Source organism: Cryptomeria japonica, chromosome 10 (genome assembly GCF_030272615.1).
Source record: "Cryptomeria japonica chromosome 10, Sugi_1.0, whole genome shotgun sequence".
NCBI classification, from domain to species: Eukaryota; Viridiplantae; Streptophyta; class Pinopsida; order Cupressales; family Cupressaceae; genus Cryptomeria; species Cryptomeria japonica.
The window spans coordinates 78744440-78768286 of record NC_081414.1 but is presented as its reverse complement, the minus strand read 5'-3'; positions in this window follow the sequence as shown (position 1 = coordinate 78768286).

Genomic DNA, 23847 nt, shown 5'->3' with positions numbered 1-23847 from the left:
AATTTGAATTTGGGGAATTGGAGAAATAAGTTAATTAATTAAATAATTTAAATGAAATTATTCAATCATTAGAAATAAAATTCATTAAATAATAAATATTATTTAATTAAGGGAATCAATCGTAATTAATTAAATAATTAATTTTCAGGAAAGGGTTAAATGATGAATTGATTAAAGAATAGAAATTCAATAATTCGTAATGTAAAAAGTCATGATTGAGTTAGCTCAAAAGAATAATTAGCTTAATTAAATAATTATTTAACTAATAGGATGATTAGTTAGTACATTATTAATAAGATATTTTTAGGTGTCTACAAATATTTATGATGAATCTCAACTGTTTGACAAAGAAGTGATTGAAAATGTTGTAGTTAGATATTTAATTATTTGTGATCAAAATCTATGTGATATTCAAAATTTTGTTCGTAAGATTTTGTATGAATCTTTAATGGAGAAAAGATGTAAGGCCTTATCAAAAGAAAATGATATATGGACAAGCGTTATATACAAAGTCTATATCCCTTTGTCAAAGTAGGCTAGATCCCAGATTCTACAGATTCTTGATGCAACGTTTTGCAAAAAGGAGAGAGTAAATCTAATAATGGGTGGAGATCCAGAAGATATCAAACAAATTATTAGACATTCTTATGATATTACAACAGAAGTTGCCTTGGAAGTTGTAAAGTCATTATCTTCTCCTCTAAAATTGAGTATTGGTGAAACCAGTGAAAGCAATCTTGCTCTGGAGAAAGATGCAAAAGGTTAGAACATTGATGAAGGTAGATCAAAAATAGTTTCAAATAGACATGTGGATATTGAATGAGTTTCTACTACTACAGAAGAGTAGATGGATGGATTTGGACAACAAAATGTTGATAAGAGTGTTGCAGAGAATGTAGATCAGGTTGAACAATTTATCAATGAAGTATTGGAAACACCAGAGGATATTGGTAAAGAGGTAAATTTAAAAGAAAATATTGAGGATGAAATGGAGAAAAGGAGAAAGGACAAACAGGTTTGGAAAACATTCAAATTGATCAAGAAAAAGAGATATAGAGAAAACGCCTATAAGGGAATCTTCTAATGTCTCTAAGTCAGCAAAAGTGAAAATGATTACTGAACCAAGAATTTCATCCAGAGTACTGCAGGTACCGGCTACTTAGGGGATGTTGGATCTTGTCAAATTGACTCCCTAACAAATGGTTCAATTAGGTGATGTTTTGCATTTGGAAGCCAAAAAGAAAAACTATGTGTCTAGAGAATTGGTCGAAGATATGATTAATTTCTCCATGAGAAACTTTCAGATGTGCAAATTGATCATTCCTTTAATAATGAAAATCAATTGAGAGCCTTTTTTGACAGATTGAAAGGTCGAGCTTCAAGCCTTGAGATAGAGATTTCAAATGCAATGGAGAAGAAACTAGTTGTTAACCATCTAAAATGGCTAAAGAATAAGTGTGCAAAGATAAACGGTTGTTTGAAGGACTACATTGGAAAATTTGAGTAGAGTGTGGACAATGTAATTTGAGCTTACAGATTTTGTCATACATGGCTCAAGTCCACAAGTAAAATTCGGAAGGAAATTGAAGCTATTGAGGCTAGAATTTTAGAGACATATAAAGCCATTGACTTGAAAAATGATAAGGATGCTAATAGAAGATTGGTAATTGGGGAATTTTACAAACAACTGAATCAGTTGGTAAAGTAGAGAGAGCATGTGAAGAAATATTTTCACAAGTTGCAAGACATTGTGGATATGCATCTCACCAACATGGTGAAAGTTTTAAAACATTCTCAAACCTTGTGTGCATCTATTTTGATTTTGATGGACTGTAATATTGCAAAACAATTTATCCTAGATATGGAAAGCTAGATCAAGATTCTGGTATTTGTAGATGTTGATTGGAGCTCTGCTTGGCAAGAATTAAGAACTGTTAACAAAAACATCATATCCTCTACCTTGTAGAATTTGTGAGCATTTTTCTTTCATTATTGTTGGTGTAAATATTTTCTTGAATATTTCAATTCATGAATTATCATTCTTAGGGGGAGTAAATTTGATGTATAGTGCACCCTTTTTTTTATGTCAAAGGGGGAAAAGTTTTGGAGAAGTTTTGGGAGAAGTTTCTGCGAATGATATATGCATATATGTTGGTGTTGGTATTATGGATGTGTTGCATTGGTTTTGTCATTGATGTCAACACTTATCAACACTTATCCTTGTGGAGATCTTTTCTTATGTTCACCGGCATGTTCAATGACTTATGCACAGTCACCGGTATCTGGTTCACCGACAAGATATATTGTTCACCGGCACTGAGGATGATCTGTTATCATCTAGAGATTACTTGGTTATGTTGAAGACATTGTTTGGTTATTGGTCTAAATTGAGTTTGCATATTTTTTGTTACTGGCAAATAGTTCTAGGTTATGGACCGGCAAGCATTATCTATTCCAAATCAGCATGGTACATTATGGAGATGATTTATTGTTTGGTTATTGTTGTAAATACATTCAGCCAACATCATGCATCACATATTGATTCATTTGTAATTGATTTTATTGTAATATCTTAGTGAGCTGACCTACACATTTGGTCTTAGGTTTTGGTATATATGTAAGATCTCATTTGTGAGATTAAGTAGGAAGGAGTGTGGAAAAGGATTGTAATAAGAAATATGTGAATATTAGAAGAGCTATACACGCAAACATCATTTGAAGATTCAAGGAAGGTATGAAGAAGACAATTAGAGCTTAACCGGTACTAAATCCAGCATATGAAGATGCTATTTTGAGCAGTACATTATCATTGGATTTAACCATCCAATTGTAGTCAGTGTGACTCCCATTTTGTGATTGAGCAGTGAGCTCTAGGCAGTTGGTCTTTCTGCATGTGCAGACCCCATTTGCACACACATACTATCTGCAGTAGTATCATCTAATTGTGGGTAAGGTTTCCCACTGTGGTTTTTCCCCTTATAGGGTTTCCACATAAAAATAATTTTGTTATGAGTTGTGGATGTTATTTGTCTTTATGTTTCATGCACTAAACTTTACCGGTACTATTATTAACTATTAAACTGTCTACCAACATTAAGTTTGGTTTACCGATATTATGCACTAAGTTTGGTTCAGTTATATTTGGGTTGAAATTAATAAGACAATTGATTCACCCCCCCCCCCCTCTCAGTTGCCTCTGGGTCCTAACAGTTGGCACAAGTGTTGCCATAAATGAAAAAGGGGGAGATTGTTGCAAATATGCCTTTCAACTGGTCATTAATGTCAACTCTCTGATCTGGAAGTTGTCCAAATATATTTGGATTAGTCTTGTTAAGCATAGTCTATGTATATATAAGCTAGATGTTATGTAGTTGATCAAATTTTATTTAAAGGTGATTAGGATGGTAAATAAGGCTAGAATGATGTGTTTTCAGAATGTATGTTGACTCTATTTTGGTTTGGAATTGTAGCAGAGCTATATTCAAATGGTTGATACACAATCTGTATAAGTTCAAGTTGATGCAGAGGAATGTGTTGCATTCCTCATCTTGATGACACGCAAAGTGTATTATAGGTTGGTGGATCTTGTGTTTAATTACCATTAAGATGGTCTAGTTATCTTAATTTTTTGTGTGGATTAAGAGTTGGTGTATGGCAACCTATCTCTTAAAGATGTTTTGGTTGTGTGGTTGTGTGTGGAATGTATAGAACTCTTTTTTGGATGATGAGCCAATAGAGTGTAGGTCACTACATGTTTTTATGTGTTCTGTATTAGTTGTATTGATTGGTTTTGGCTAGTGGTAAAATACATGATACATCTTCATCAAGTTGACTTCATGAAGAACATTGTTGGTTCAAATAGTATATATAAGTCATAATTGATGAGTAATTATATACATGATGTGGTGAAGTGATAGTAAGATGTGCAATGTGAATATGGTGCGAAGCTAAAGAAAGATAGAGGTTTGAAAGTGCTACAAAGAAATTAGATGAGATCTTAAACAATGAACTATTATCTGCATTTTTATAGATGCTTAATTAAATTCAATCTATATCTCTTATTATATCTAGAAAACTAATTTTGTATCTTTCCTTGAAGAAGTGATTTTTGGTTGTGCAAGTCACTCTTTTGTATCTTAACTAAGGTTGTGTGCCTTAGTCTGCAAGTCAAGAGTAGTGAACTCCTTGACCTATGGCATTAAAACATTATAATTAGTTAACATATATCTTGAGTTCGATTCTCACCATGGTTTTTCCTAGTTTAAGTTTTCCAAATAAAAATCTTGGTGTTCTTATGTGGATGCATTTATTGTTTCTTCTATTTACTTTCCTACATATTGGTTTGGATGAATAATATGGTTCAAGCAGTTAGATTTGATCAAGTACTATTTTATGTTGATTAACCCCCCCTCTTAACATTCAATACTATTCAACAAGAAGTTGTACTTGGAAATTTCACGAAGTTGATGACAACAAATAGGTTCAGATTTCAACAAAGTGAAAAGCAGAGGACCAAGGCGACCCCACCTACCTAGTCCCAGAAAAATCTGTCGAAACTTTCAAGAACAGGTTATGATTCTCTTCTACTCAAATTCGTATTTGTGCCTCTATCTGATTCATGTTGCAATATCTTTTTACTATTTCATCTCAATTATCTATTACTTCATCCTAAATCATAAATTCAAATACAACCTCAACTAAAAGAGGGTGGAAAACAAAACTAGTGAATCTAATCAGAATTGCAAACCTTTTTCCTAATTGGATTGTGGCTAGATCTATTGGATTCACCCTTCTTTCAATTTATTGGTCCCTTATTCTCAACCTCCACCTACTCACAACAATGTTACTCCTCCATCACAATGTTGGTATTATGGATGTGTTGTATTGGTTTTGTCATTGATGTCAATACTTATCAACACTTATCTTTCTGGAGATCTTTGATTATATTGAACTGGCACATTATGTTCACCAGCAAGTTCAGTGACTTATGCATAGTCACTGGTATTTGGTTCACCGGAAGGTTATATTGTTCACCACCAGCACTGAGGATGACTTGTTATTGTCTAGAAATCACTTGGTTATGTCGAAGACATGGTTTGGACACTTGGTTTTGGTATTTTGGTTATTGGTCTAATCAGGTTGACATATTTGTTGTTACCGACAAATTGGTCTAGGTTATAGACCGACATGCGTTATCTATTCCAAATCAACATGGCACGTTATGGAGATGAATTAATCAATTGGTATTGTTGTAATTGCATTAAGCCGACATGATGCATCGCATCTTGACTTATTTGTAATTGATTTAATTGTAATATTCTTTGTGAGACGACCTACACATTTGGTCTTAGGTCTTGGTATATATGTAAGATCTAATTTGTGAGATGACATGATAAGGTAGAAGAAAGATATAGAAAGAGAGAAGGTATATGGTTATGGTATTGTAACATGGTATGTGCGAATATAGAAGATCATATGAGTAGAGCATAGAGAAGGTGATTATCAGAGCTTAACCGGTACTGAATCCCGCATTGGAGATGCTACTTTGAGAAGTACATTATCATTGAATTTAATCATCTAATTGTATTTAGTGTGACTCCAATTTTGTGATTGAGCAGTGAGCTCTAGGCGGTTGGCCTTTCTGCATGTGCAGACTCCATTTGTACACACATACTATCTGCAGTAGTATCATTTGATTGTGGGTAAGATTTCTCACCATGGTTTTCCCCTTACAGGGTTTCCACGTACAAATAATTATGTTATGTATTGTGGATGTTGTTTCTCTTTTTGTTTCATGCATTAAGTTTCATCATTATTAATATTAACTATTAATATGTTAACCGACATTATCTTTGGTTTACCGGTATTATGTATCAAGTTTGATTAAGTTATATTTGGGTTGAAATTAATAGACAACCGATTCACCCCCCCACCCCCTCTCAGTTGCCTCTGGGTCCTAACAATTGGTATCAGAGCCTAGTCCTCTTTTTGCAGAAGTTTAACAACTTGAGGAGATTCTAGGGCAACTAACTTTTTTAGGAAGGACAATCTGAAACTTGATGGAACTAACTATAGTATATGAAATATCATAATGGAGACACATTTGAGTTGCATTGGAAAAGACATATGGGATGTTACAAAGAATGGCTATGTTGGTCCTACACCGAATCAACCTAATCCACCAACATTGGGTAAGGATCAAGAGAGTGATTGCAAAGCAAGAGAAGCACTCTTGAGCGCCTTGTCAGATCAGCAAATCATGGGATTATCAGACCAATCTACTACTAAAGATATTTGGGATAAATTGGAGACATTGAATGAAGGAGACACCACTGTCAAAAATGCAAAACTGGAATGCTTCCGGGTCAGGTATGAAAATTTAAAAATAGAAGAAGATGAAAGAATGTTTGCTTTTATGGAAAGGGTTAATGAATTTTTTGTGGGAATACAATGTTGTGGAGGTTCCTTAAGTGAAGATGAAATTGTTTCTAAAGTTTTGAGAGCATTGCCACCGGCATACAAAATGAAAGTAACTACTATTAATGAGTTGAGAACAATGCCTAATACATCAGTATCTAGAGATACCTTGGTTGGAAAAATTTCAAGATTTGAGCTTGAGGAATTTGGTCCCATTGCTACAATTAAGATAGATTTAACCTTCAAAGCATCATCATCTACATCATCATCATCATCATCTAATAAATCTAATTGGAAAGCACTTTATGCAAGAGAACTTGAAGATATCAGGAGGGAAAATGAATAACTAGAAGAACTTGAAGCACTATTTGCAAGGAAAATGCCTAAAGGTACTATTGGAAGTAAGTATGAAGGTAAAGCACCATTTAAATGTTTTAACTGCAATAAAGTTGGTCATATGGCATCTAGACGTCCTGATAGGCATGCAAGATTGAGAGAAGAAGCTAAAAGAACATACAAGCCTAACCCTGAATATCAGAGATATAGATTTAAGAAGAATAGAGACAAATCATGTTACTATGTTGATGAAGGAGTTACTGATGATTCTGATGAAGAATCGGTAGACAATGGATGGGATTGTGTTGCAATAACAAAAGATCAATTGACACCTATTGTTCCACTAGTAGAGAAGGCCCTGGCAGCTAAAATTGAAGAAAATGATGAATTGATTATAGATTTCAGATGTTCACATCATATGACTAGTGATAAAAGTAAATTCTTATCTTTTCAAGAATACAATGGAGGTCTAGTAAGATTTTGGGATGACAAAGCTTGTTTAATCAGAGGAAAAGGCACTATATCTTTTGATGGTAAGCACAATACTGGAAACATTTATTATGTTGAAGGTTTGAAGCATAATCTTTTGAGTGTTGGTCAATTAGTTGAAAAAAGATTTCAGTTACAATTCAAGAATGGTAAATGAAAAATCATGAATAGAACTGGTTTGGAGATTGCAATCGGTAATCAGACTAGAGGTAATATCTTTCATTTAAACATCAATGAAAAGACATGCTTGATTGCACATATTGATGAAAGTTGGTTATGGCATAAAAGACTCTGTCATGTGAATTTTGATTACATTATAAAGATTAGTTCATCAAAGGAAGTAAGGGATTTACCTAAGATTGTAAAACCTCATAATCTGGTATGTAAGGAAAGCAAGTTAGAACAAATTTTAATAGTATTTCTGAGAAATCCAATAATGTTCTTGATTTAATTCATACTAACTTGTGTGGTCTGACAAGAACAAGAAGTCTACAGGGAGATAGATACTTTATGTTAATCATTGATGATTATTCTAGAATGTGTTTGGTTACTTTTCTCAGGGAGAAATCAGAAGCTTTTGGGAAATTCAAATTATTCAAAGCAATGGTAGAGAATGAAATAGGTAAGAAAATAAAAATTTTAAGATCAGATCAAGGAGGTTAATTTACATCTAAGGAGTTTAATTCATTTTTTAAAGTGAATGGAATCAGAAGACAACTATCAGCACCCCGGACACCTCAGCAAAATAGAGTTGTGGAAAGGAAGAACAGAACTATTCTGGATGAAGCTAGAAGCATGGTATCATAAGAAAATCTACCTCATGTGTATTGGAGAGAAGCAGTAAATACAGTAGTTTACACTTTCAACAGAGTTCACATCAAAGGAGAAATTGGTAAGACACCTTATGAATTATGGTTTGGTAATATTATTACTCTTAAATATTTCAGAATATTTGGAAGCAAATGCTACATTAGGAGAGATGATTATATTGGCAAATTTGATCCTAGAAGTGATGAAGGTATATTTCTTGGTTATTCATCTAAGAGAAAATCATATAGATGTTTTAATAAAAGATTGCAGAAAATCATTGAGAGTGCAAATGTGAAGATAGATGAACACTTTAGAGGAAATTCAAGGTCTATGGATTCTGAACTGGCAGTTGAGATGATCACAAATGAACCTATACAGAGTGCACTGGTACAGAGTGTTGATCTAGTTACACTGGCATCATCAGAGAATTACATAGTGACTGAAGAACAACACCAAGTGAACACACCCAGGTATGTAAGACTGAATCACTCTGAAAGTCAAATAATTGGGAATAAGTATCAAGGAGTTATGACAAGAGGAATATTGGCAAATGAAGAGGTATGTTTAATTTCTCAAATTGAACCAGCATCTGTTATTAAGGCATGTGAAGATAAACATTGGATTAAAGCTATGGAAGATGAATTAGAACAAATTGAAAAGAACAATACATGGACATTGGTTCCCCGGCCTAAAGATAAAAATGTAATTGGAACTAAATGGGTATTCAGAAATAAAATTAATGAAGATGGTAAGGTAATCAGAAACAAATCAAGATTAGTGTGTAAAGGATATTCACAGAAAGAGGGAATTGATTACAATGAAACCTTCACACCGGTAGCTATAATTGAGGCAGTCATATTATTTCTTGCATTTGCAGCCCACAAGAACTATAAATTATATCAAATGGATGTAAAATGTGCATTTTTGAATGGTGATCTTGAAGAGGAAGCTTATATTGAACAACCTGATGGATTTTCAATGACAAATGATAAAGATATGGTTTGCAGATTAAGGAAAGCTTTATATGGATTCAAGCAAGCTCCTAGAGCTTGGTATGCTAGATTGGACAAATATATTTTGAAGCTTGGTTACACTAAAAGTAATGCTGACAACAACTTATATTTCAAAGTGACTAATGAAGACATCTTGGTTATTGAAATTTTTGTTGATGACATCATTTTTGGAGGAGAAGATGGATTGTGTAAAGACTTTGCTAATAAGATGCAGGAAGAATTTGAAATGTCTATGATTGGGGAGATAAAATTATTTTTAGGGTTGCAGATTTCTCAGACTGATAAAGGTATATTCATATGTCAAACAAAGTACCTGGAGGAACTACTGAAGAAATTTGGTATGGAAAACTCTAAACCGGTAAGTACTCCTATGACTACAACTGATAAACTGTCATTGAAGGATGATTCAACTCTTGTTAATCCAACAAGATACAAATCTATGATTGGAGGTTTACTGTATTTGACACAAACAAGACCTGATATAATGAATGCAGTGTGTATTGTTTCAAGATTTCAGATTAATCCTAGAGAAAATCATGAATAAGCAATGAAAAGGATTTTTTGGTATCTACAAGGCACAATAAATCTTGGTTTATGGTATCCTAAAAATGACAATTTTGATTTAGGTGCATACACCAATGCTAATTGGGAAGGAGATGTAGATGACAGAAAGAGCACTACCGGTGGGGCTTTCTTTCTTGGTAGCAGATTGATTTCATGGTTGAGCAAGAAACGGAGTTGTACATCATTATCAACAGCAAAATTAGAATATGTTGCAGCAACAACTAATTGAACTCAAGTATTATGGATTAAACAAATGTTGAAGGACATAAAGGTAAAATGAAAAGAACCTATAATCATTTATTGTGATAATTCAACAGCAATTGATATATCTAAGAATCTGGTATTTCACTCTAAAACTAAACATGTTTCTATCAAATATAATTTTCTGAAAGAGAATGTTGAAGCAAAAGAAGTGAGACTAGTTTATGTGAATACTAAAGAGCAGATTGCAAATATCTTTACTAAGCCTTTGCCTAAGGAAACTTTTGAATATCTCAGAGAGCAGCTTGGGCTTATACCCTCATCGGTAGAGACTTAGATAGTTGATGCTTGGCATCAAACTGGCAGAATTTATAGAGAAACATTTTTCTGGCTTTGATGGAGGAGAGCTACTTCTCAGGGGGAGTAGTTGGAAAAGTTGGTTATAACAATTGGTATTTGTAATTGGTTCTATGAACTAGTTATATTAGGTATTTGTATTACTTTGGCATTTGATGTCAAAGGGGGAGAGATATCTATGGAAAAACAATCATTATCCTTGGGGGAGAGATATATACTCTCTGGCATTTGTATTTTGATTTCTGGTATCAATCTATTATGGAGATTGTTGGTTTTTGGTTTTTTGCATTCTGTTTTGGCACTTAGATGTTTTTCCATCTTTGTGTTGCCATCAATGCCAAAGGGGGAGATTGTTGGTATTATGGATGTGTTGCATTAGTTTTTTCATTGATGTCAACACTTATCAACACTTATCTTTTTGGAGATCTTTGATTATGTTGAACTGGCACATTATGTTCACCAGCAAGTTCAGTGACTTATGCATAGTCACTGGTATTTGGTTCACCGGCAGGTTATATTGTTCACCGGCACTGAGGATGACTTGTTATCATCTAGAGATCACTTGGTTATGTCAAAGACATGGTTTGGACACTTGGTTTTGGTATTTTGGTTATTGGTCTAATCAGGTTGACATATTTGTTGTTACTGACAAATTGGTCTAGGTTATAGACTGGCATGCATTATCTATTCCAAATCAGCACGGCACATTATGGAGATGATTTAATCAATTGGTATTGTTGTAATTGCATTAAGCTGACATGATGCATCGCATCTTGAGTTATTTGTAATTGATTTAATTGTAATATTCTTTGTGAGCCGACCTACACATTTGGTCTTAGGTCTTGGTATATATGTAAGATCTCATTTGTGAGATGACGTAATAAGGTAGAAGAAAGATATAGAAAAGAGAGAAGGTATATGGTTATGGTATTGTAACATGGTATGTGCGAATATAGAAGATCATATGAGTAGGCCATAGAGAAGGTGATTATCAGAGCTTAACCGGTACTGAATCCAGCATTGGAGATGCCACTTTGAGTAGGACATTATCATTGGATTTAATCATCTAATTGTAGTCAATGCGACTCCTATTTTGTGATTGAGTAGTGAGCTCTAGGTGGTTGGCCTTTTTGCATGTGCAGACCCCATTTGTAAACACATACTATCTGCAGTAGTATCATCTGATTGTGGGTAAGGTTTCCCACCATGGTTTTTCTACTTATAGGGTTTCCACGTACAAATCTCTATGTTATGTATTGTGGATGTTGTTTCTCTTTTTGTTTCATGCATTAAGTTTCATCGGTATTAATATTAACTGTTAATCTGTTAACCGGCATTATCTTTGGTTTACCGGTATTATGTATCAAGTTTGATTAAGTTATCTTTGGGTTGAAATTAATAGACAATTGATTCACCCCCCCCCCTTCTCAGTTGCCTCTAAGTCCTAACACACAATCCAATATGTCCAATTTCAATTTAACCACTAAAGCAACCATCAATAACCTAGCTCAAATGGTTACAACCTTACAACACCAATTAGCTTCCATAACTTAATCCAAGTTCAATGTTCTCACATTTGATGTAGCAATCCTACTATCTAAGGACATTGTCTATGTGGTTCCTCCTAAGCATATGTAAGTTCCTCACTTGAAGTTATACAATGAAAATGGCGACCCCTTAATGAAGACATTCCACACTTGGTGCAGTGATTTTTCTTATGATAAAAGACTTATGGATAAAAAAATTAGTAGATAATTTAGAGAGAAAGCATTGCAATGGTATTGTTCTTTGTCTCCTTATTCTATTACTTGTTTTCAACAATTTCAAAATAACATTGGTCCTAAATTTAGTTTAACTGATTTGATCCATTGTAAGCAAAGAGTTGAAGAAAAAGTGACTGATTTTATTGGTAGATATAAATATTTGCATTCGTAAATTGCTTATCCTTTGCTTGATCATGAATGTTAAAAAAAAAATTATTACTAATTTACAAATGGGCATTAGAGATAATTTTCTATTTTTTGAGTTTACTTCTTTTATGCAATTGTGTGCAGTACTTCATAATTATCAGCTTCAAGTGAGTCAATTTGAATCATCATCTTCAATGGTTATGTTTAATGAGAATGAGAGTGCTCAACAATCATGGCAGACATGAAATCATGTTTGGCTCCTTTATCCAATGACTTTAGAAAAGAATGAACTCCTCTTTCTAAGTCTTTGCATAGTATAATGTTGAGGTTGATGAATGCTAATGTACTACAACTTCCTCCCGTAAAACCAATTGACAATTCTAAACCATTGTCAACTTCCCATAATCCTAAAGATTTTTTTCAATATCATCATCAACCTAGCCATAATACTGAGAAATGTTACCTATTGAGAAATAAGATTCAATACTTTATTGATAACAATAATTGTAATAATGTAAATTAAAATTAGTGTTTCACCAATTCAAATAATAAAACCACTAACTAATCAAATAAACCATACAATGAAATAAGGGTGAATCCAATAGATCTAGCCACAATCCAAATAAGGAAAGGGATGAAATTCTTATTAGATTCGCTAATTTGTTTGCCTCCTTTCTAAATAGAAATTGGAATTGTAGTTGTGAAATTAGGATAAATGAGAGATAATTGAAGTAAACTGATGAATACAAAATGCTATAGATGTACCATGGAGTGACCAACTAAGATCTAGGCAACAAAAAATGTTTAGAACTTGTTCCCAAAAGTTTGACCTAATTTTTTGGGACCGGATAACACAAATCCACCCCGATCATCCAAATTTTTCATTGTCCAAAGCTAAACTTGTTTGTCACTATTGACTCTATCAAAATTCCCAAGTATTCCTATTGCACCCATTCCTACACACACAGAGAAATTAAATAGGGTTGTGGATAGGGGTTTGCCTTAAGTCAAACCCCAATTTAGGAATTAAATTGAAATAAATGATAAGGAGATATACCTCAGATCTGCAATTGTTGATGAAATGCAATTCTCTTTGAATGTAATCATATGAAAAACACATGAACATGAAAAACCCTAATCACACAGACATGCTTGCATAAATATTGATGCAACTTTTCTCCATAATGCTTGAAGGATGAAATGTAGCCTTGATTCTTGAATCTCTAAAAATGCTTGATGATGAATGCTTCATGGATGCACAAATGATAGGGTATATAATGGATGTTAAAATGAATTGACAAGATGTCTTTATATAGGGTTCCCTAGGTAAATTACCAATTACTCTAACCTCCAATGATCATGTGAAGCCATGGGGATTAGAAACCATCAGAGAGGTAAAGGGCCTATTTAAGGGGGACCGAGACATTTTGGGATGCCCTGGTCCTACAAAAAGTACCATCATAAATGGAAATGGGGGAGGGACCTCTAGGATGGGGCCCACCAAATTTTGTTCACAACATCAAAGTTGGAGAATAGAGTCAAAGTGGACCTAGAGAGGGGATGGAGATAGGACATGCTAAATAAGGAGCACAAAAATGAGGTGTAAATTATACCGGTTACAATTTATGATGCTACATTTAGCCCCCACTTTAACGGGACTGTGAGCTCATGCAAATACTCATGATAAAGTAGAAATATGAGAGAGAGGAGCAATTAGGAGTGAGATCATAAGGAGATAAGACATCACTAATTTTGAGGAACCAAGCCCCCAATATTAGGATCTTAACTCACACAATCACGTACAAGGAAACATAAGACAAGACAAAGACAAAGACACACAACACAAAATAAAAAAGGCTTGAATTCAACTAGTTGAAGTGACCTCGATAATCAAATGTCTCAGCCACTAGTATCATTCTCACAATGCTATTACAAGAACACAAGTGATCACATAAAAATAGAAAGATCATGCATCAAAGCTATGAGCTCATGGGGAAGAGAAAAGAGAGGAACAGGGATGCCATAGGCTAGCAAGTTGTGTTATTCTAGATGATCAATGTTGGGGAGGAGATTCAAAATAGGTTGTGTTTTGCTAGTTCCACTTGTCTCACTGCATATGTTGTTGGACCTAGATTTAGGATCTAAGCATCTCATATAAGACTTTGTTTTGTCTAGTTTTGAGCATGCAAAAACCTGTATAAGACATGTAATAAAAAATAAATATTCTAGTTTTGGGGATATCTCATATGAGCATTTGTTTTGTCTGGTTTCAAGCATGTGTACCCCATATAAGACATGAAATAAAAATATGTCTAGTTTTGAGCATGAAACATATCATATAAGGCTTTATTTTGTCTATTTTTTAGAATGAACACCCCATTTAAGACATAAAAAGGTTGTGTCTGGTTTCGAGCATGAAATATATTGTATAAGACTTTGTTTTATCTAGTTTCAAGAATGTACACCCCATATAAAATATGCAAAATATATTCCAATATAGTACAATTAGTACAAAGAGGGTGAGATGTATGCCCACCCATCAAGACATCAACATAGTCCTATGTTGAGGTCTTAAGGAAGCTAGAAACAAAGATACACATCATCAACACCGAGGAGATGTCCTTGTTTCAAGGTGTGTTCCCTTGGTCTCCTTGTGTTATGCAATGCAGTGCTTGGGTTTGTGACATGGCTTAAACGCCTCCCATGGATTTATTTAATCTCACAATTGTATCAAGCATTAACAGGTCGATCTTTTGGTGCAATGGCAACCATGTTTCTAACAAGTGGTATCAAAGCCTAGGTCATGGGTTCAAACCCCTTGCTTACACTGGGGGGTATTGTTGCAAGGTGTGTGCCCTTGGTCACCTTGTGTTATGCAACATGGTGCTTGGGTTTGTGACATGGCTTAACTGCCTCCCTTAGATTCATTAAATCTCATAGTTGTATCAAGCATTAATAGGTCGATCTTTTGGTGCAATAACAAACATGTTTTTAACAATCTTTCATAAAAAAATTACATAATTCCAAGCCAAAGAGGCTTAACTCCTATAAGCAAGGAAAAGATAGTTGTAAAGAGATATCTTGCAACAAGTGTAAAGCGAATCCTTGGAGGGAAAGAGATATTTTCTCAAAGATATCTACCTCCAAGAGGAGATTTTGAAAAAAAAATAACATCATTGGCCAAAAGAAAGGAAGGGGAACAAGAATGCATGTCTTCACCCTATTTCTAAGTGGAAGGTATTCTTGATGAAGGATGACACACTTTTGACCCAAAGCGAAGGGTTTTTTAATATTAGATATACATTGCCAAATGAATAAGAGGTTGTAAACAAAGATACACATCTCTTGCATAAGAGAGAATCTTTGAGAAAACAAATAATTTCACACAAGGAATGACTTTGTATCATAAGCAAACATGACTCAAAAAAGGAAAAGTGAATCCTTAGAAATGATAGGAGAAATCAATGCCCCTCAAGCATAGGGACAATGAGAAGGAATACAAAACTTCCAAGAGAGATTTATTCATAAGAAATGTATCATTTTAATAAAGGAATAGGTCCTACCCAAGTAACACACATGTACTCACATGAAGGATACTTATATGCAAGAAAGGACATCATGTATGAAAAATGCAACTCATACATGAAAAGGTGAATCCTTAGAAAGAGGAAAGAGATAGAAAATTATTCTTGCCCCCCAAGCATAGAGACAATAATAAATAGATGATTATGTTTCTCACTAAGTATTATTGCATCTTAAATTGTCCTACCGTGAATGACAATGAGACCCCAATAGGTAAGATAACAATGTCACATATTGAGGAGCAACACAATAGTAACTTGAATGTATTTGAAATGATTATGAGAAGTATGCCATTCATTTTCACATGTTATTTTTATGATACCTATTTCAATATTGTTAGGAACCGGGAAGGACAACTGAGAGGGGGGGGGTGAATCAGTTGTTGTTAGATACTTGATCAGTCCCAAAGACACTGAGAGGGGGGTGAATCAGTGTCTAACCGGTAAATGAAATATTTAAACTTGTTTACAAATTTACAACCCAAATTAATGTACTGGTAAACAAGTAATAAAGCAAAATAACAGTATAACCATCAATGCACACCATAACATAGATATTTTGGTGAGGAAACCCGGTAGGGAAAAAACCTATGTGGGATTTGTGACCCACAATATTTACTCACTGGCCAATATGAATAAATATTACTGATACACTAGGGGCCTGCACATGCAAGAAGGCCAATATCCTAGAGCTCACTGCTCAATCATAAAAAGGAGTCACACTGACTACAAAATTGGATGATTAAATCCAATGACAATGTACTACTCAAAATAGCATTTGCAATGCTGGATTTAGTACTGGTTAAGCTTTGTCAAATACCTCTTCCATAAACCTTTCTTCGCTCTTCTCTGCTCTTATTCACTCATCAAAATTATTACATCAAAATGCATATACATATATTCGCTCTCATAATCATTACGTAATTACATAATCTTCCTTCACTTACATACCATACATACTTTTTCACATTATAAAATGACCTATAAGATCTCATATATATATGAGTCTTTACAATACATCATGTTGGCTATACAATATAATTACAATACAAAGCAATATAATTTCCATGTTGGTTGGGGTGCCAGTAAGATCTTTTGCCGGTGTAGACTGGGTGTCGGTGAGAATAATCTGGTTGTGCTTGTCGGTGCTGGTAGATGATGTTTGTTGTCGGTGTAAGCTATGAACCATGTTACCAGTTGGTTGCCATTAATGACAACATCAACTATTCTCATCTGATTGTAGAATGCCAACAATCTCCCCCTTTGGCATTGATGGCAACACTCATGAGAAAAATCCAAAAACTGATATCCAAAAATAAAGTCCAAAATGGATCCAAAAATAGGAGTGCTCCCCTTGAGCAAATGATCTCTTCTGTACATTTTTCTCCATACTACTACTCCCCCTTTGACATCAATGATAGAGGATGTCAAAAAGAATCAAAGAATTCAAAATTCTACCTTATAGACTGTATCCAGCTATGTACAATTTGAAAGATATCCACCAAAATCAGATTAAGACTCTGCATGAATTTGGTGTTGTCAGAGATAATGGTCTCAGTCTGTTGGATCATACTGGTCAGATAATGAATATGTTGCTCCGGTGATCTTTCTCCTTGAATTGTTGCCTTAGAAATCTCAATCCGCTAAGTTATAAGGTTGTCCAATCTAGGACCAAGTTTTTTTTCAGCTCATGTACCTTCCTTCTTATCCTTTCTTTTTCTTTTTCTAGTTTCTCAATCTTTTCCTCAAAAACTGAGGTAAGTTCCGAAGAACCTATCACATTGTCTGCTATATCATCAATCTATTTTTGTGTTTTCTTTTTCTCTTCCTCAATGTCTTATTCCAGGTTTTGAGGCTTGCATGCTTCTTATACAATTCTTTATATTCTAGAATAGTGGAATTAAGTACTGGTAATAAAGAATCAATATGCTCAGTACAATCCTTGATAGTTTTATCAAAGAATTCACTTTTCTCCTTATTCACCCTTTCCTTAATAGTCTCCTCATTAATCTTATCCAAAGATAGAATATTTGAAGCAATGAATTTGGACAATGTGTCCAATTTACCTAAAGATCCATCAATATGATCTATCTTACAAGTCGGTGCAATCATTTTCAATATAGGTAATGTATCATCAATGACCTTAAATGCTAAGGCATTGCAATCTGTGATCCTCTTTATTGAATCCAAAAGTACATCAGACACATTTGTAGGCCTGTAATCCATGGTGAAAGTGATAGGCTCAGCAATAACTTTCTTTTCTTCAGATACTTGTCTAATTGCCTTAACCAATTCTTCCTTGTTTCTATCATTGACTTCTTCTTTATTCACTATTTCTTCCTTTTGATCACTCTGTGTTTCAACTTTGTTTTCAACCTTACTGTCATCCTTACTTTCTACCTTGTTGACTGTCGGTTCAGCTATACTCTATTCAGTTTCTTTCTCTATCAGTTTCTCTACCTTCTGCTGAGTGTCAACATTTATAGATTCAGTTTGTGCTTTTACCTCTGCTTTTGCTTGTGCTTCTATCAGTTTCTCAATGTTAGGCTAAGTAGCATCTGGGATGGTATCAGGTTTCTCAACTTTAGCTGGTATCTCAATTTTCTAAGAGCCAACAGTGTTGACCGGTGACTCAGAGATCTCAATATTTGTAGCATCAGTTTGCTTTACCTCTGTGGTTTCCTTGTCCATGACAATGTTGAAGTCTTGTGTGTCCACATTCATGGTAAAAAGAACTTCAGATTTTGGATTAGTGTCATCTCTTGTTATTTCCTCTGCCTTCTCTTTCGATTGACTGCCAGCTTGTACTGGTGCCTCTGTAGTTATTGATGGGGTGTCTTGTGCCGGTGGAGGAAGGTTATCCTTGACCGTTATATTAGGTACACTACCAATTTTACCTTTACCTTTATCCTTCTGATATACCTTTGCAAAGACATCCATTTTCTGTCTATCCTTTTCTTCTTTCTTTTCTCTTTCCACTTAAAGAATATGTCCCACGTGTCTGTTGTTTCATCTGCAATTTTCTTTACTCGGCCTTCCATAAGGCTAACCTGTCGGTGACCACTCACAAAAACTGTTCTATTTGCCTCTAAGATTAAGTCATCAATTTCTTGTTTGGAATTAACAAGATGTATAGCAAGTAGAGCCTCTACTTTCAATTTCTTATCTAATTCCATTACCGACATCCTTTTAGTTTCTAACCTCAAATACAAATCATTAAGCAGATCATCTACAACCTCAATGAGAAATTTCTTGTAGATATCTAGGTGGAAAATGATTTTTTCCTCTATAGTGTTTTTATCTGAATCCTTGAAAGAATGATAAATTTTATTTACATTGCTAAGGTTACCTTCTTGTGTGATTTCATTTATCAACTCTTTCGGTGTAAGAGTATCGGGTGCCTTAGGTTCTTGTTTCTTCTTAGGAGTTACCTTCTTCTTTGGACCACTAGGCTCTCTTACAACCTTTTTCTTCTTTCTTTGTGTCCTTGACTTCTTTGGAGATGGGGCAAGTGCTGGTGAAGGTTTTCTTTTCTTCCTTTCAACTCTTTTAAATTTAGCTACTTTATCACTTTTTGTCTCAAAAGAAGTAACAACTGGGGAAACATGAGCTACCGATGTCTGCTCTGATTGACTTTCTTTCATACTAGCAGAAATACTACCAAGACTCATCAACCCTTATGTAACTTCTTTTACCATTTTAGAAGCATCTTTCATGAATTTGTCTCTTTTATTTCTCTGCTTCATCATGGCTACATCACTTTCAATTGTTTCAGCACTACCAAATATTTTCTCTAATGGTTCCGGTGGAGCATCTAGGAGTATTTTTGCATATGATTCCAAGATGTGAGAGTCCACCTCATATCCCATTTCAGTAATCCATACAGTTTTGGGTCTAAGTGCTTCCATCTATATTTCATCTCTCTTTACTACAAAGCATATTTGTTTATCATATTTGTCTACGATGCTTTGGGAAATCCTTTCTCTCTATTTCATTGTAGTTTGAAAATTCTTAAAGTAATATTTAACCAACTCATCACTGTTAGCTCCCATGCCGATGATTGCCACCTTTATCTGTTTTCCAACAAAAATATCATAGGAAAAATCCTTCTGACCTATGTGGGGGATCTCCTTTGAGAAGTAAAGAATTAAACATACTAACAGATTTCCAAATTTGAATGTTCCTTTCTTGTCACCTTTTATCTTATCCAAATTTTCTAGCAATTCATCCTCCAACCATTCACAAATATCAATCTTTGCATTGTTTACAATCATCTCATGTGCCCAGTGAATGCATGAACTTGACACATAATTCAACCTATTTGTGTGACCAATTTTATATCCAATTATCATGCTAGCAAATTTAACATTTTCATCCTTTATGTCATTAACCCTAAGTGACCAGTTGTCATATGTAGCCCAGGTTAAGCTCATAACTTCCTTGTTAGGTATTTTCTTCTTCTTGTCAAGTCTAGAACCGGTGGAGGGTAAACCAGTAACACCTTTAATAGCTTCCTTGGTAATCTTGAATATGGAGTCCAACCACATAAATTCTCCATGAACCCTGTTAAGGACATAGTGGATGGCTTCATCTAAGAATTCTGGCATATGGATGATATCTATGAAACCTAAATCCTCAACTACCTTATGTTTCGATTTCACTATCCCATCCTTGTCAATAATTGCATTCATGTACGTGTTCATCAAATCTTCAAGTCCTAAACTTTCTATGTTGCAATGTATGTATACCCTAGGGTCTTTAGTGAACGCAACTCCCTTCGAGATTTTAGAAAATGCACCAATAGAATCATCCTGTTTTGCTATCTTGGGAATGATCTTAAAAACGGGTCTAGGTCGCTTAATGTTTTCCACAATAGTAGGGTTTGCTACGAATTCGAGAACAGAAGATGAATATGCCATTGCAAAAGATAAATACCTCTTAACTATGAAATCCTTGAATGCCCTGAAAAGACCTTTTCTACTTTTCCTTTAGAATCCCTTTGCTCAATTTCGCTCTCTTCAAATTCTTGGATGCTTGGTGAATTGAAATGAGAGGTTACAGTGCCTTTATAACCAAAATTTGACTTACACCCGCAATAAATGCTCGTCGGTGAAGTGAAAAACTCCACATATTTGCTGGTAAAGAAGAAATATAACTTCTTACCATCAACTGAGGGTAAATGCATGATTTTCAATTTATTGCCTTACCCCTAAGGATTATTCCTTAGTTGGATGAAGAATCTCCTACCGGTGCAAGATTACCCTGTTTTGTGGGTGTAGTGACAGATTCATCACCTCTCTGATCTCTCTTCCTAATCCATTGTTTTAAAAATTCTTTCTTGATTTCAATCACCTTTTCTTTGCCTTTGTTATTAGATCCTTTATTGTTTGCCAGTATAGTCTTGCTTCTACAAAATTTTGCAATATGCCCAATCTTGTTACATGCATAACAAGTCACATTGTTTCTCTGAATAGCCTTTCAATAACTTTGACTGGTTTGAGTTCTGCATTGATTAGATAAATGTCCAAATCTACCACAAACATAGCATTTCACATTCATTCTGCAATTGTCTGAGTTATGATAATTTTTATTTCATTTGGAACATTGACCAGTGGGTAAGTTTGTATTCTGATTATTCCTAAATCTGCACTGATTTGCTCTATGACCAATTTTGTTGCAATTAAAACATTTCCCATTAAATTTATAAGAAAAAGATTGCCTTACCAGTTTGTTGTGATCATGGTTGTTTGCAGTCCTGGAACTTTCTCCATGTTCAAATCCAATTCCAACTGTTTCTCCATCAGGTTTCTAATTTTTCAGCATATCATCAAGATTATCTGAACTCTTCTTGAATTTGTCTTTGTATTCATTTGCAGTGATCAACTCATTTTACAAACTGCTAACTTGTCTCAAAATTTCTTCTTTGTCATGTTGCATGTGAATCAAATAAGTTTTCAGCATATCATTTTCATAACTAAGCCTTTGAGATTCATTCGATCTTTCATTTAGTCTTCTGGCCAAATCTTCTTCATTCCCCTTTCTATCTTCAATATCCTTGCATAGTCTCATGGTTAAATCTTGCATCTCATTCTTCATGTTATTGTTCTCTTGTCTTAATTTGTCTGCAATATCTCTAAGAGTTTTTTTTCTTCATCATCTTGATTTTGCAATTACACATGTAATTCTTTTCTCTTATTCTTTGTTATAACCAGGTTACCTTGAATTGCTTTCATAAATTCCCAAGAATTTTTGAGTTCATCTTCCAGTTTGATATTCTTCAATTTTTATGCATCAAAATCTTCAAGAGCTCCTTCCAACTGTCATTTCAAGCTTTCTATTGATACTGGATTCAGAATCTTCCTCAAGCTATTAGGCTTCTACAAATAGAGGACTAGGCTCTGATACCAATTGTTAGATACTTGATCAGTCCCAAAGACACTAAGAGGGGGGGGTGAATCAGTTTCTAACCGGTAAATGAAATTTTAAACTTGTTTGCAACTTTACAACCCAAATTAATGTACCGGTAAACAAGGAATAAAGCAATAAAGAGAAATAACAATATAACCATCAATGCACACCATAACACAGATATTTTGGCGAGGAAACCCGATAGGGGAAAAACCTCGATGGGATTTGTGACCCACAATATTTACTCACTGGCCAATATGAATAAATATTACTGATACACTAGGGGCCTACACATGCAGAAAGGCCAACAACCTAAAGCTCACTGCTCAATCACAAAAAGGAGTCACACTAACTACAAAATCGGATGATTAAATCCAATGACAATATACTGCTCAAAATAGCATCTGCAATGCTAGATTCAGTACCGGTTAAGCTCTGTCAAATACCTCTACCATAAAAATTTCTTCTCTCTTCTCTGCTCTTATTCGCTCATCAAAATTATTACATCAAAATGCACATACAGTTATTCACTCTCATAATCATTACCTAATTACATAATCTTCCTTTGCTTACATACCATACATATTTTTTCATATTACAAAATGACCTATCAGATCTCATAAATATATGAGTCTTTACAATACATCATGTTGGCTATACAATATAATTATACTACAAAACAATATAATTTCCATGTTGGCTAGGGTGTCGGTAAGATCTTATGTCGATGTAGACTGGGTGTCGATGAGAATAATCTGGTTGTGCCTGCCAGTGTCGGTAAATGATGTTTGTTGCCGGTGTAAGTTGTGAACCATGTTGCCAGTTGGTTACCATCAATGACAACATCAACTATTCTCATCTGAGTGTAGAATGCCAACAATTGTCACTAAATTACAACTCAAAACCAATTAATCCAACTTGAAACTTAGTGTCGGTAAAACAAACTTAATGCCAGTGAAATAGATTAAAAGTTATAGTAGTATTGGTATAACTTAATGCATGAAAAAGAAAGAGAAACAACATCCACAACACATGACACAGATATTTTGACATGGAAACCTTGTAAGGGGAAAAACCATGGTGGGAAACCTTACCCACAATTAGATGATACTACTGCAAATAGTAAGTGAATATATGGGGTCTGCACATGCAGAAAGGCCAACCGCCTAGAGCTCACTTCTCAATCACAAAATAGGAGTCACACTGACCACATTTGGATGGTTTAATCCAATAACAATGTATTGCTTCAATATAGCATCTACAATGATGGATTCAATGTCGGTTTAAGCTCTGACCATGAGTGCCAAATACCTTCATAACCTTTCCTTCAACCTTCAGATAATATATGTGTGATTCACACAAGGATCTGCTTATTTTCGCTCTACAATGATCTTCAATATTTGCATACACTCATAATATGATCTTCAATAAGATCTTACAATTATTTATACAAAACCTAAGACCTCATCATAAGGTCAGCTCACTAAAGATTACATTTAAATTAATTACTGTATGCGGGAAAAGTGGGCTGATAAAACTCAATATGTGAAAATATTTCAAAATACTAGTCCACGCACACACACACAGGACTTCTTGGTGCAAGCTATGGAGTAACAAAGTATTACTCAGCTTCCCAAGGTGGGTCCCATGGTTCTCTATCTCACAATGTCCCTCAAACCAATGTTTTTTGCTCTCAGATCACTGAGCAAAATGGTTCAGGGATGGCAAATGCAAGAATGAGGGATGCTTTGATACATTTTT